Here is a 15,217-nt window from a genome sequence, read left to right as displayed (position 1 = left end):
CTTCTGGTTCCAAATGAATTTTTGGATTGTTTTCTCTAGTTCTGTGAAGTATATTATTGGAATTTTAATTGGCATTGCATTGAATCTATATAGCAGTTTTGGAAGTATGGCCATTTTCACCATATTGGTTCTTCCTACCCAGGAACAAGGGATGCCTTTCCATTTTCCTATATCCTCCTCAATCTCCCTTTTCAGAGTGCTGTAGTTTTCAGAGTAGAGGTCTTTTGCTTCCTTTGTTAGATTGATTCCTAGATATTTCTTTTTTTTTTTTTTCTGGATGCTATTGTGAAAGGAATTGTTTCCCTAATTTTTCTCTCAGTGAGTCTGTTATTTGTGCACAAGAAGGCTATTGTTTTTTGAGTGTTGACCTTGTATCCAGCTACTCTACTGAATCTGTCAATTAAGTCTAGAAGTCTTTTGGCGGAGTTTTTTGGGTCTTCTATGTAAAGTATCATATTGTCAGCAAATAATGACAGTTTAACTTCTTCCTTTTCTATCTTTATTCCTTTTATTTCTTTCTCTTTTCTAATTGCTGTGGCTAATGTTTCCAGACTATATTGAACAGGAGTGGTGATAGTGGGCATCCTTGTCTCTAACAAGCTTTCTTAAAAAGTCCTGGCCGGGGATTTAGCTCAGTGGTTTTACCACCTGCTGCACAAGTGCAAGGACCCAAGTTTGATCCCCAGTACCAAAAAAAAAGTCCCACTGACATTTGAGAATCATTGTCCTAACTAGTGAAAGGCAAAGAAAAATTTTAAATAAATAAAGATTCTAATGAGTTCATGTGAAATGGAAGTTTTGGAATCCTTCAAAAACCTATTATTTTTCTTTAAAAATATTCCATGCAATTGCAAAAGATTGCTAGTATTTTCTAAACAAGGAAACAAAGATAAGAACACTGATTTTTCTAACCCTAAGAATAACTTATTCCAGGAAAAGGAGGCCTTGCCCTTGGTGTGGAGGTGGGAGGAGAGCTATAAGGACAGAGACGTTCAGGTCTGGGGGGGTGCCCTCTCTCCTGGGAGCTGTGAGAACAGACAGGGGTGGGCAGGAACTAGCAACCAGCCATCTAATTGGGCACGTGGCTGGGTGGCAGGGAATCCCAGCTTTGCTGGAGTACCCATTCTCCCTCACAGTCACATGCTGCAGTAGATACTCATACACTCATCAGCAAGGGAACATTCCTGCTCAGTTTACGCTAGTCACAGATCCTACTCTCTTCCTGGCCAGAGGTTTGGGCATGCAACCAAACCTAGCCAATGAGACAGGAATGTTTGCTGAGAGACTTCTGGGAAATATCTCTGCCTTAGAAAGGAAGGGATACGGGGAGGGACTGTCCCTCCTTGCTGTGCACATTGTAGGGTCCTTCTGGATCTGCAGTGGCCATATTGCTACTAGTTTAAGACTGAGCCTAGGGCAGAAACAAGAGATAAAGCCATTTGGAGCCAACTTGTCCTTGGAGTTCTAATTTTGTGAGATAACAATTGTCTTTTCATTTAGCCCACTTTGAATTAGGTTCTTGTTAATTTGCACCCAAAGCATCTTAATTGCTGTAGGGAACTTCTTAAAACCCCCAGCCTTATATGATAAATAGGAAATCAGAGAAAGAAATTTTTATTATTGTAAAACCTGAAAATAGAGTTTCTTTTAGGGGAGAGGGTGGCTTTGCTGGAGAAAAACACCCTTAGAATTATTTAGGAAGGAAGTGGGGATTCAGAGATCTGGGTGTCAGATGGGGGACTGCTCTGGACCATAAAGGAGGACAGCAACTCTAGGTTGGTCTGGAGGAAGACCTGATAGGAATAGGACAGGAAGCCAATAAAGCAGATTGATGGTGTGTGGAATGGCCCCTCTTCCTCTGCTAAGTTCACAAATGCTCACTCTGAGTGGATTTCTCGTGGCCTCCAGTGAAGAAATGGATTGCACACACAGGTTGACATGGGTCGAGTCAGAAGTGGTTAACACACCTGCACCATGAGAATTCACAGCACCATGAGAATTCACAGTGGACTTGGGGAATGCTTGCGCCTCCCTGGACTGTGGCATTTAGAGTTGAGTATAATCTTTTCCAGAGCTCAAATATTATAGAAGCCCCACCTGACAAATGGGTTACAGAGGCAAGCTTGTCACCCTGTTTGAGCAGAAGGCTAAAAGCTGATCAAGACCTCTCCAGATTGCAGTTCTTCAATAGAGATAATGAAGGAAGGAAAAAGGAAAACCTGGTTAATTGTCCAGCATTGGAAGAGTGGAGTATCCCTAAGAGATAGAGTAACTGGAGCTACTAAACAGGGGCAGGGCCACAGAACCAGCACTGAAGGAGCCAGGAAGCCAGGAAGCACAGGAGTGGGTAGGCATGGCTGCCCCTGGCTCTGGAAGGAGTGGTTGGTCCTTATTCTCCCATTCAGGCCTGGCTAGTAGAAAGCCCACTATCACCAGGCACGCGCAGGAAACTTGCTGGCTGCGGCAGGCCTTGTGAGCGGGAACAACAGAAGGAATGTATATTCACTCATCTTGTGCAAAGACCAATGACCAAGACAGCTTAATTTCAGGAATATTACATATTTTAGAAAAGGATACTGAAGTAATAGTGGACTGGAGACCATTGGATGATGCATTGGATTCTACTAATATTCACTATCCTGGAAAGGACTCCAGTTCAGTGGTAGAATGGACCCAGGCCCAAGAGAAAGAGCTCATCGAGGTGTGGAACATCTGAACAGTTGTGAAACTGAGTGGGATATGGTTAATACAATCTCTTTGAAAAAGAAACCACTTACCAATGGAGATGCTCCAAGTCACAGGAATGGGAAAAGCAAATGGTCATTCCTGTTCAGTTTGACAGACCTGAAATCAATCAAGCAGAACAAAGAGGGTATGGGCTGGTCATATTTGGTATTCTGTCTAAAGGATGACATTGTTCTCCCTTCTCTGCACTTTCATCAAGGAGATAGCAAACTGCCTAATTGACTCTCTTGAAAAATATGTGGTGTTGTGTGAATCCCCACAAGATGAAAGAATACTTCTTATGAATTGTCAAAATAAGAGTCTTTCACAGTCTTTTGAAAATCTTCTTGATGAACCAGCATATGGTTTAATACAAAAAATTAAAAAGGATCCTTACACAGCACTATGGTAGGATTTTCCAAAGTTATAAACTACATTTTTGATAGTTTAAGAGGCAGCGATACTTCTACACATCAATGACCACCTTCAGAAATGACAGATTTTCTTAGTGATGCCATTCCAGGTCTAAAGATAAATCAACAAGAAGAACTAGGATTTGAAGTCATCACAAGAATTGATTTGGAAGAATGACATGTTGCTCAGCAGAGAGAGCCGGTATTGCTGGAAGAATGGACTAAGAACATTGATTCTGAAGGGAGAATTTTAAATGTAGGTAATATGAAGCAGATGATATTTAGAGGGAGTCTCATTCACTGAGAAAGCAAGCATAGAAATTTCTGCTGGGTTACCTTCCTTAGGACAGTACCAAGGGGGAAAGAACTCAATTACAAAAGCAAATAACTGATGAATACTTCAGGATGAAGCTACAGTAGAAATCTGTCAGCGAGGAACAAGAGAAGAGAAATTCAAGATTAAGAGATTATAGAAGTCTTACTGAAAAAGATGTTAACCGAACAGATGGAACAAACAAATTTTATGAAGGCCAAGATAATCCAGGGCTGATTTTGCTTCATGACATTTTGATGACCTATTGTATGTATGATTTTGATTTAGGATATGTGCAAGGAATGAGTGATTTACTTTCTCCTCTTTTGTATGTGATGGAAAATGAAGTGGATGTCTTTTGGTGCTTTGCCTCTTACATGGACCAAATGCATCAAAATTTTGAAGAACAATAGCAAGGCATGAAGACCCATTTAATTCAGCTGAGTACCTTACTTCGATTATTGGACAGTGGATTTTGCAGTTACTTAGAATCTCAGGACTCAGGATACCTATATCTTTGCTTCAGATGACTTTTAATCAAATTTAAAAGGGAATTTAGTTTTCTGGATTTTCTTCGAGTATGGGAGGTAATGTGGACTGAACTGCCATGTAAAAACTTCCATCTTCTTCTCTGTTGTGCTATTCTTGAATCAGAAAAGCAGCAAATAATGGAAAAACATTATGGCTTCAGTGAAATACTTAAGCATATCAATGAGTTGTCCATGAAAATTGATGTGGAAGATGTACTGCGCGAGGCAGAAACAATTTCTCTACAGATGGTGAAATTCAAGGAATTGCCACAAGCTGTTTGTGAGATCCTGGGGCTTCAGGAGAGTGAAGTTACAACCCCAGATTCAGACACTGGTGAAGATGAAGGTGTTGGCGTGACCTGTCCTGCATCTGTGTTTCAGAGCAACACCTTGCCTACCCTTGCTACCAATGGATCCAGAGATGACAGCCCAGCACAGATACCATTGTCCCCAAATGTTAGCAGATTAACACCTGCATGATCATTTGTCTTGCTTTTTTATTAAAGACAGTTTATTGAAACTCTTTTTCAAGTACTTGAAAGGTGGACATTTAAAATCTTGATGTTGATCATGCTTTAAGGTTGATGGAAAGAAAGTGCACTGATATTCTTGCATTAAAGCTTTACAAAGTTTTAAACTAATTATTTTTGTAGTTACTTCTACCAAATAGCCTTTCCTTTTAAATAACATTCCTTAGTATTTTTATTTTATTTATTTATTTATTTTTATTTTTTGGTACCGGGGATCAAACTCGGGACCTTGCCCTTGCAAAGCAGATGCCGGAACAACTGAGCTAAATCCCCAGTCCCTCCTTAGTATTTTTATAGCCAGGTACATTTTATTTTCTTGCTGAAGAACTGGAATTGGGTAAATACTACAAGTAGATGAGTTGGAAATTATGCACTTTGAAAAACATTCACTTTGTTTACTCTTAAATTTAGTGGTTTTGGGATTTGAGTAAATGTCGAACCTTCATATAGCATTCTAAGCTGAGAAGTAGGTTGTTGCCCAGTATTGAAATTTTTTTAAATGAGTTTGGCTTTTTCTACTGTTTACAACAAAATACTCAGCTTAAATATTTATGCTGGTTGAATGTGATTTAAATTGGACATGTTCATCAGTGCAATTTAATGTGTAAAGACCTATTTTGATCATAATAAGTGGATTGGCAGTATCTTTTTTACATTGAACATTTCTTCATTTGTATATAAAGACTATAAGTACTATTTATGGGTAAAAGAAAGGATAAGCATATTTTCTTTAACTGAATAAACTTGACTACTGATTTATATAACCTGATTCAATGAAATTGGTACGTGGCTTCAATATGAGATTTTTTTCAAAACTATTTTCTTAACATTTATTTCATGAGACTGCATTTAACCCTGTACCTGGTGTAATTTTAAAACCAATTGCTTGTACCTTTACTAATAATGTTTATTATCTTTCCTAATGCATTAATTGATTAATCAGGTCTTTAAATTTTTATAAAATACTCTTTGTGAAAAGCTTTTGTCAAATATTTCAAGATATTGTCACGAGTCTTGATACAATTTTGTATGTGAATGAAGCTGGCGTTTTTACCATGCAGTATTGCATGATTTTAAGTTATATGGAATTAGCATAACTGATTCCATCTTAATTGTAATTTGTTAACTCTGTACATATCATTAAAGTAAATTTAAAGTTGAAAAAAAAAAAAGCAAGCACACTATCTGCTGGACGTTGCACCTGGGATGTTACAAGGGGTCTGCTGAGGCTGTTACTCCCTGCCCACCAGATTCCTGCTGTTTCATGGAAAATGCAACAGAACTCTTGGAAAGTACCCAAGAAACCTCATCAGAGATGACAGTCTTTGCTCAGTCTGTTCTTTCTACTCCTTTCTCTCTGTACTCACCGAAATTCCATCCATTTGTCAAGAAAATACCACCTCTTCCATGAAGGCTTTTGGATATCTCAGTTGGAAGTAACCACCCTTTTCTGTCTGTCTCTTAGTATTTGTTTCCATGTAACTAGTCATCCTTGTCCCTCTGCCTATTCTTCAGTGAATTTTCTCCCTATCTTTTTTTAGCCTCACTTGAATATAATTCTTTGAAATCAGGATCATTTTTTTTTTTTGGGTACCAGGGATCGAACTCAGGTCCTTGCGCTTGCGCAGCAGACGGCGAAACCACTGAGCTAAATCCCCGGCCCCGGGGTCATATATTATTATTGAGCTATAATTGTTAAGAGAGATGTGGATAGGCAGTAAAGATTTGCTGACTCTGAGCTAACTAGAAGATGAAATTAGGATATTCCTCAGCGGTTCACAGAAGGAAGTTGTTCCCTGGCCCTGTGTCTTCCACAAAACCAGTGCATGCATCCTCAAAGATGAAGCCAAAAGGGAAGTCATAGCATTTCCAGGTTGGTCACCATCCAAGGGCTCACTGCTGATCCTCAGCTGTCTCCAGCTTCATATTTAGGGTCCCAGGGAATTGTTACAATGTCCAGAGTCAGAGCCTTGACCTGGTGAGAGGCAGACGTGACAAGTGTCCAAACTGCAGGTCACCTGAGTGCTGAGATGCTGAGACAATGAAGCCACGACATGCCAGACACTTAATCTTCTGACTCTCATCTCACTCTCAGAGTGGAGTCCTCTTGAATATGGCTCCCCTTGAAACAGGGGACAGGGAGGGTCAACCATGACATTAAGCTCCAACTCACAGTATCCAGAAGGATTGGGTGTCAGACTTCTGTTTAGTCCTGCACACACCCCAATGTCCTTTTGGCTTTTTACTTTTCTAATTTCTTTGATTTGGCATAAAGAAGGGCTAGCTGTCAGCTTCTGGCCACTGATTGCATTCATGTTTCCTTAACAACTATATTCCTTATAGAATAGGGAGGCTGGCAGAGGGCTCTCAAGAGCTTCCATCCCGAACACTGCTTAGGGAAAGAATTCTCAGTGATGGTGAATTCCTGTGGGGCATGAAGCTTCTTCAGAGTGACTTGTTATGGTTTGGATTTAAAATAGCCCCTAAAGATCCATGTGTTTGCAAAGTGATTGTATTATGAAGGCACTATAGTTGACTTGCTGTCAGGAGGTGAGGTCTAGTCAAAGAGGCAGCTCACTGTGGGTGTGACCTGGAAGGATATATTTAATTTCCTGTTTCCTCCCTTCTCTCTGCTTCCCGGTGCCATGACCCAACCACCTTTCCTCTGCACCATGCCATTTCTGCATTTGAGCCAGCTGACCTTGGACTGAACCCTCTGAAACTGTAAGCCAAAAGAAACCCCTCCTTCTTTAAATTACAGGTGTCAGGTATTTTGTCTCAGTGATGAGAAAGTGACAAAGTCACTCGAGCTGGAGGCAGGTGAGAGGGAGGTGGCTGGAGTAAGAATCTGGCCCAGACCCCAGGTGTGCAACAGACACTTGGCTCAGGTGAGGCTTGCTGGACATTTGGGAGCCACCATCACCACTGCTGCCACTTTGCACTGCTGAGCTACATCCCAGGCCCAAAAAAGAAAAGAAACCCTTTCAGTATTTGGCATCCTCCAGTATCCTGGAGACCGTGGTGTCACCCACAGGCCTGCCACTACCAGTTGTAACTGACACATTAGCTAGATGTAGCAAGCAGAGCCCAGTTCACTGTTGTATGGTAACCACTTCAGTCCACTAAAATTTTATCAGTAACCAGGGCTTCATCAAAATTTCTGACAAATAGTGATAACTGACTAGTGTGGCTTGCCTTGTGTCACCTCAAAATTCATATGTAAAAGTCCTAATCCCCAGTATCTCAGAATGTGACCTTATTTGGAAATAGAGTTGTTACAGATGTAATTAGTTAAGATGAGGCCATTAGCGTGTGCCCTAATCCAATATGGGTACTATTCAAAAAGAGATTTGGACACAGAGACGAACACGTATGGAGAGCACCTTGTGAAGAGACACAGGCCAAAGGCGCCACCTGCAAAACAAGAAGAGAGGTCTGGAACAGATCCTTTCCTCACAGCCTTCAGGAGCACCCAGCCCTGGGACACTTGGATTTTAAACTTTCAGCGTATAGAACCAGGAAGCAATAGATACCTGTTGTTTAAGGCCACCTGTTACCTTAACAAAGTAATAATACACTCAAAAATTCTCACTATACATCATACTTGTTTGTTTCACTTATCCTTACAATAGCTCAATGAGTGAGGTACTTCTATTTATCCTCATTGTCCAGTGAGGACTTTAAGGCTCTAAAAGGCTTTGGGGCCAGGGATTTAGCTCAGTGGTTCTGCCACCTGCCTCGCAAGCACAAGGATCTGAGTTTGATCCCCAGGACCAAAAAAAATTAAAAAATAAAAGGCTAAAAGTCTTGCCCAAGGTATTAAGTTGCTGCACCATTTTTTGAACTCCACTGCTCAACTCTGGAGTCCTCATTCTGTTCCTCACACCATCTATTGCTGCCTGAGCAGAAGAGATGTCCTTATGAGTGATGCTGCCATACATCCCGGGCACAAACGAGCTGTGCCTGGTAGTTGCACTGTCCATGTGGACACATTCAGTGCACTCTTGTCAACACTTATAAGCTTACTGCTCATGCCATTCAGGACAGACAGCAGTGACAGCTCCCAGATGGCCACACAGCTCTGAAGTGGCCAACAGGCCCACAAGGGATGACAGTGGAGTCCAGGCCAGCAGGAGGAGTCAAGAAAGAGGGGCCAGGATCCACTGAGTTGACAAGCAGGGTCACTATTCTGCAGAGTGAGTGGCACTGGACACCACGAAAAGCCTGTGGGGGTGGCAAGTAACCAGAAAACAGGTGGGCAATTATGGTGAATGGTGCCTAGGGAGGAATCAGGTTTAATGAGCGGGGGAGCATAAATGTAGGTTCTGGGACTCACAGAGACCAGGGAAGCTGCAATTCAAGGCAGAGTCAGCCCAAGGCTGGCTCAAAGGTAGAGTGGGGAGAGGAGCCCCTCAGCAAAGATGTTGCTCAAGGTCAGAAATGGTCTCAGGGGCTGATTGTCTGGGCTCTGAGTTTGGTAGAAACAAGGCACAGAGGAGAAGAGGCTTTTGTGTGACTTCCAGAGAAAAAACTCCCTTTACACAAATGAAGCAAAGAGAGGAAGTCTCATGCAGAGTGACAGACCACAGTGCAGGCATAGAGCCCACAGGTTTCTATGTGGGGTTCCTTAGTTCGAGTACAGTGAGCACAAGACACTTTTTAACAGTCCCGGGGTGAAATATGCCCTCTTCATTTGTCTTCCCATAGCAGGCCCTGCCTTCCTACCAGATTACACAGCAGATGTGCCCCAGCCACTTCCTGCGGGGTTCCACCCACTATCAGCTGCCACCATTCCTTCCCCCAAGTGTTTGGGATCTCAGAAGAGGGCTTAAAAACTCAGCAGATGGGACTGTGTCAGGCTTCAGGAAGCTAGGGGTAGGAACTTGCTTCCTGTCTGGGTGTGTTAACCTATCTTCCCAACATACCTTGATGTTCTCAAATATGCACACTTACCTTTCCTGGAACATGAGTAAGTGTTTTAATTGTCAGTTATATATCCTAATACATATTATGAAAAAAATTCTGAAAGAGGCAAAATTTCCAGATCCCATTTTAAGTTGGGCCTACAGCAGGGAGGGCAAATAGTTTAGAAATATATTTCATCCAATTTCCAAATCTGATTAATCAGTAATGGCTGCCTAGAGCCTAGATTCTGAGGAAGACATGACCCTTGATCAAGCAGAGATATTTGCCAAAAATGTGGCTATGGAGAGTGACGCATATATGCCACACATTTGCGACTCTAGGCCTGTGGCTTTCTTACTTTCCACACGCCCTGACCCTCAGTCTTGTCGGTCCCATGGTGCTGGGCCAAGGTATCAGACTCTTTAGCACCAGAATGAAGCACAGAGACTGGTACATAACGAGTATCCACATTTATGTGTTCATCTGTCAGACTTCAAGAAAATCATCTCAATTCTCAGATTCTAAAAATGCACACCCTAAACTGGTGTTTCTCTCCGACATCCCACACAGGGAGACATTGGAAGGAGCAGCATAATTCTTAAAGTCCTTTGGGATAACAACCCAGCGAGCAATATCTCAAGAGCTATGGCGATATCCCCACCCTCCAACCCAGTCATAGCATCTTTGTGATGTTATTTTAAGGACACACTTCAAAAGATGAGGACTGTGTTCATTTATGAAAGGAGTGAACTTGCTGTGGACGAAAAGGCCTGAGGAGGAGTAACTTGACAGAGTACTCATATTCTATGCTGTTAGCAACCTCTCACTTCCCCTTGTTCTCTCTCCACTCCAGATGGCCTCGGAGTGCCTGGGCTTCCTCCGCCTGTGCTATTCAGATGATCCAGCTCTCAATGACTCCTTCTGCAATACTCTCCCTCCCTGACTCCCTGGATGCTCAGCTGCACAAAGAGCTCTACGTTCTATACCCTCCCTCCTCATTCCCCAGAAAGCAGTGAAAGTCGCTATTCCTGGTGCATTTTTTTTTTCCTTTCACATGTATTGTGGAATGTCAGACAGCCATCAGGAAAAAGAGCAAGTTATATCTATACACACCTAATGAAAAAGGATGTCCATGATTTATCATCAAATTTTTAAAAATCCCAACCATGATGCAAGGGAGTATACAAAGCATCATCCCTATAGAGCCATGAGGTCTGGCAGGCTTCGGGCCCAACAGCCAGGCATAGTCGTTACCTGTAGGGAGGAGAAGGGGTTGTGAAGAACGTTTACTTTTTTACTCTATAGAACTGTGTTATTTCAGTTATTTTAACAATGAAAATATATTAATTGTGCAATTTTTTAAAAAATGATGTAGGATTCCAGCTAGAGAAAGCAGACCAAAGGGCTGGGGATTTAGCTCAGTGGTTTCGCTACCTGCTGCGCAAGGACCAGAGTTTGAGCCCCAGTACCAAAAAAAAAAGAAAGCAGACCAAAGAATGCCCAAAGTTTCCTCGGGTCCTTGCGCTTGCAAGGCAGGCGGCAAAACCACTGAGCTAAATCCCTGACGCTCCACCTTCTTGAAGAAGTAAATCTAACCCTTTGCTGGTTTACTGGAAGCCAGCTGCTTGCTCCGACCTCCTCAAAGAAGTTGAGGGGAGGCACTGAGTGGGGGCCCCACTCTCTTGCATTCAGCGCTGGGGCATCACAAGGAAGTGACCACCTTCTCTCCACTGGATGCTGTGGCCTTGCTCCCCAGTAGCTCTCCTTTCCAGCCTGAGCCATGTCAGATACTCTTGGATTCACCAGAACCGCAGCTCCTCTCTCTGAGGCAGAGAGGGAGGGGACCCTGAGGTGCTGTTGTCCCTCTGCACCTTCCTCAGGCTTCGCCAGACCATAGCCAGTGCCTCTGAATGAAAACAGGGAAGTCCTCACCTCCGTTCTGCCCTGTGTACTCTCACTCCCTTCCCTGCTGCCCACTATGCCTCAATCCATGGACAGCAACAAGGGTGAGTCAGCAGGAGAGAGTAGAGTCAACCACAGGAGTAGAGCAGAGGAAGCAGGAGCCTTGAATATCCTCCCATATCAGACAAGAATGTCCCCCTGGAGGAAGAAAAGGCCTGGCAATGTCACTGAGTAGCTCTGATCCTTGTCCACATTAGGTAGAAATCATAATGTGGACTAACTGTAGAGTATTATACTGCACCAATATATCCCAGTCTCCTCTACTGTGCCTTTCTGTTGTGCGGAAGCTGATAAAAGAAAACTACATTTCTCAGACTCCTCTTGACAGACAGCACTCTAGATAGGATTAGGTTCTGCCAGTAACATTCACTAAAGCAAAACACAGAGGACAGAGGGCCCAGCTCCCATCCCTCCTGGTGTTTCTGCAAGTAGCTGTGGCATAGAGGTGCTTCCTTTTTCTGCAGCAAGGTAGCAAAAAATCCCTTCGTTCAGACACTGGTATGTGGTGTCCAGAGAAAGGCTGGACATTCCTTGCCATTATACTGTGGGAACGTGGCATGGTTCCCTGGTGGCAGCAGTGCGAATTGACAGGTGACTTCCTGGGAGTACAAAGTGCTCAGGCCTTTGAGAACTCCATCTGGAGTTGGGATGGTGGACTCAGCGACCATAGACAGATTTCCTCCATGTCCACTCCTCCTGGCCACCTCAAAACCTTAAGTGGGTAGGGGTCAGTTCTCTGTGAGCATGCACAGGTGGTCTGACTTTGAAAGTGCTGGGATTTTGGAACCTCGGCTGCAACTGAGAATTAAACAGTTCCACTTTTACAACCAAGTTCTCCAAATTAAAGCCACTAAATGCCAGAAAAAATCCAACCTCCTCTAGTCTTTTACTGTCTCCTCACTGGCCCCTCCACACACTCACATGTCATGCTGTCAGCCAACCAAATGGAAGTGTCATTGGTTAATTTAAGAGGTAAATAAAGGGATTTGAGAACATTTACAGGCTCAGCAGTTGTTAGGGACCCAGCTTTGCTTTACAATATTTGTAAGTTTCTGGCCAAGATGTACAGGTTAGAAATGGAGACACAGATTAAGAATAGGGGTTTTATGCTCTTGCCTTCCATCTTTAAGGCATCAGTGTCACATGCCAGCTGCCAGGGGGCTCTCTCTCTCCTGCACTCACACTCCTTCCTGGACGCTCTTCAGAACCGCCATCCCCACATTCTCTCGATAAATATTTACAGTTTAAGAGACGACAGGCTGGAAAGCATGCAACAGCCGTGGATCCCACCCACAGCGGCTCTCGCTTAGTGTCAGCCTGGCTTGTAAACGTCTCTGGGTGCAGGGCAGGGTGTCCTGGGGAAGAAGCTGTAAACATGTCCTGCCTGGCTGAGGGCCTAATGAACAGAATCTTAAACCCAGAGTCCAAGTCTGTGTTTGTGGCACACAATTCGTGAGTTTTAGTTCTCCGAGCGACACGACCTCAATAGAAGACTAGCCTGAGGATAAGATAGATTTGACTTTCAGAAGATGACTTTTTTTTGCATGTAAGTAAAGAAACAGTGTCCAGATATTTCCCTCCCTGAAAAGATCCCCTCGTGCAGCTTCTAGACATCTCCTAGGCCCTGGACTCCTTTGAGAATATGATTAAAGTTCCAGGTACTCTCCCCAGACAAATGCACAAAATAACACTTGTATGGAAAAAATTCAGAGACTGAAGGATGAGTTAGAGACGGGACTCTGCCTTCGGGAATTGATAGGCTTGCAGAGAAGGTAAACAACATCGATCTGCAGGTAAATAGGTGGGAAGATGACCAGCGCTTGAAGATTTGGGGAGCTTGAATATCTGCAGAGTTCAGGGAGACAGTGATTAAGGTGTAAGGTAAGAGCTAAGCCGAGCACAAAGGCATCAGTCCTAAATGCCTGCCTGCATACTCCAGGTGTCTGCTGAAGGTCTCTGCTTCTTGATACCCAAGTTAGATGGATTTTGACTTTCTGACTCCCATGGCTGAGAAATTAAACATCCTCCGCAGTGCTTCTGCTTGTTCCTTGGGAGGATCCACGGTCTCCTGACCCGTCTAGCTCTCTGAACTGTGGCTTCCTCTCACACCATGTCTGTCCCTGTTCTGTGTTTTCCCCAACATAAAATTTAGTCATTCCTTTGGATTCAAAGTTTTTTTAAAAAAAAATTGATCACATCAAGCATTTACCCAGGCTTTGTGGGAAATATGGGATGGGGAGTGGGGGTCCTGGGAAATGATAGTGTAATACAGCACCTGACTTTCTGCCATCCACTGAGTCTTTCTGATTTCTCTCTACACTTTTGCTCTCTTTCCTCTCTTTTCAGGAGCAGCTCAGAAAGTTCCTGAAGCCTTGGGGTGAGCTGACACCTAGGCCTAGGGTGGGAATGGGGTGGGGGTGCTGGCAGGGGATACCCTCTCTCCAAACACTTATCAGCACATCCTTCCAAAACACACACAGTGATTCCTCTAAGAGGAATCCAGCAATAAAAGTCTCCATGCCACTTGGGTTGGTTAGTTGAAAAGAAAAAAAATCTACTCTGGCTAGATGCAGTGAGAGTAGATTTATGACAGGGTATTAAGTGTCTTACAGAACTACAAGGAGGGATTTAGAAAAGATTTAGGTTGAGTTTTTGGCAAGGCTCCCCAAAGGAGACCTGGGCCACCAAAGGAGTTGCAGGCTGCCTCTGACCAGGAAGCTGCTTGCTCTAGGACTAAGGCTGATTCTGCCACCAGGCCCCCAGCAAAATGGATGACCCCCACCTTTCAACATCCATGAGGCTAGCGAGAGGAGTCCTAGATGTCTGCTTCTGCTCCAAAGAAAACTCAATCTCTTAACTGAAAGGCCAGCACAAAGAGCTAGAGTAGCCAAATGGTCTCTGCTGGCGTCTGCCCAGATCCCACAGTGCATCTGAATGCCCTCTGGAGTCCCAGTTGCATGGGAGTCTGGGAAATGTAGTTTTTAGCTTTCTAGCCTTTATGGTTTGGATAGTGCACTAGAAGGCAGATGGAATGAAGGTAGAACAAGAGTCTACTGTGTATTTGTAAACCACACCATGTCTTTTTTAATGGGAGGAGGAAGGTAAGAGGTAGAGAGAAGGGAGCTTACTTTTATTAGTCACCTACTAAATACTAGGTAATTTGTAACTATTACTTTTTTAACGCCTATTACACGCTCCAAGTACATATTATGACCATGTTAAAGGTGTGAGAACTAAGGGTTACAGAAGCCATTTTATTTGCTCCAAGTCACATCAGGATGAATGCATCCCAGGACAGGCGGGACAACCCCCTCTCCAACCTCCCAGAGAAGCTGAGGATACTCCAAACATTCCTCGTGGTCTCTACTTTGATATCCTCTCTGCACAAGCTCCTCCTCTTTTGACATCCTGATTATCTCAGGAACCACCCCATCTGCTGGCTTCTGCCTAGAGCCACCATCCAGGTGTCCTCTGCAGGGCTGAGATGCTCACTGCCACCCTTCTGGACACAGAGGCTGCTTCTCAGATGACCTCTTCTAGGAAGCCTTCTACTACTTCCTCCAACATCACCAGCTCTGGAACATGAATGTACAACTGCTTCACAAATCCAAACCCAACCTCAGCCTCTGGGTAGTTATCCTGGCAACCTCATCATTGTCCCTTGTTCATCTGTCATGAGAGTGTTGACCTACCCTGTTCAAGTGGTGGCTTTGGATCTGACGTCCGTTTGGTTGCCAACTACCAGCCATGTTATACATGTAACTAATCCCTGAGTCCAACCTCGGGGCCCCACTTGCACCTTCTCACAGCATTCAGACTTGTCTTCTTGGGTTTGTGTGG

The 15,217-nt window shown here is 43.7% G+C and overlaps 1 pseudogene; it reads left to right on the top strand.

The window, feature by feature from the left end:
• The first annotated feature begins 2,724 nt into the window (after positions 1 to 2,724).
• Positions 2,725 to 4,460, top strand: LOC101704467 (TBC1 domain family member 15 pseudogene; annotated as a pseudogene).
• The last annotated feature ends 10,757 nt before the right edge of the window (positions 4,461 to 15,217 follow it).

This window comes from Heterocephalus glaber, unplaced genomic scaffold, assembly GCF_053883595.1.
Source record: "Heterocephalus glaber isolate CG9 unplaced genomic scaffold, H.glaber_assembly_v1.0 deba00001428, whole genome shotgun sequence".
In the NCBI taxonomy this organism is placed as follows: Eukaryota; Metazoa; Chordata; class Mammalia; order Rodentia; family Bathyergidae; genus Heterocephalus; species Heterocephalus glaber.
Note: the sequence above shows the minus strand (reverse complement) of the source record. Positions and strands in the feature narration are given on the sequence as shown.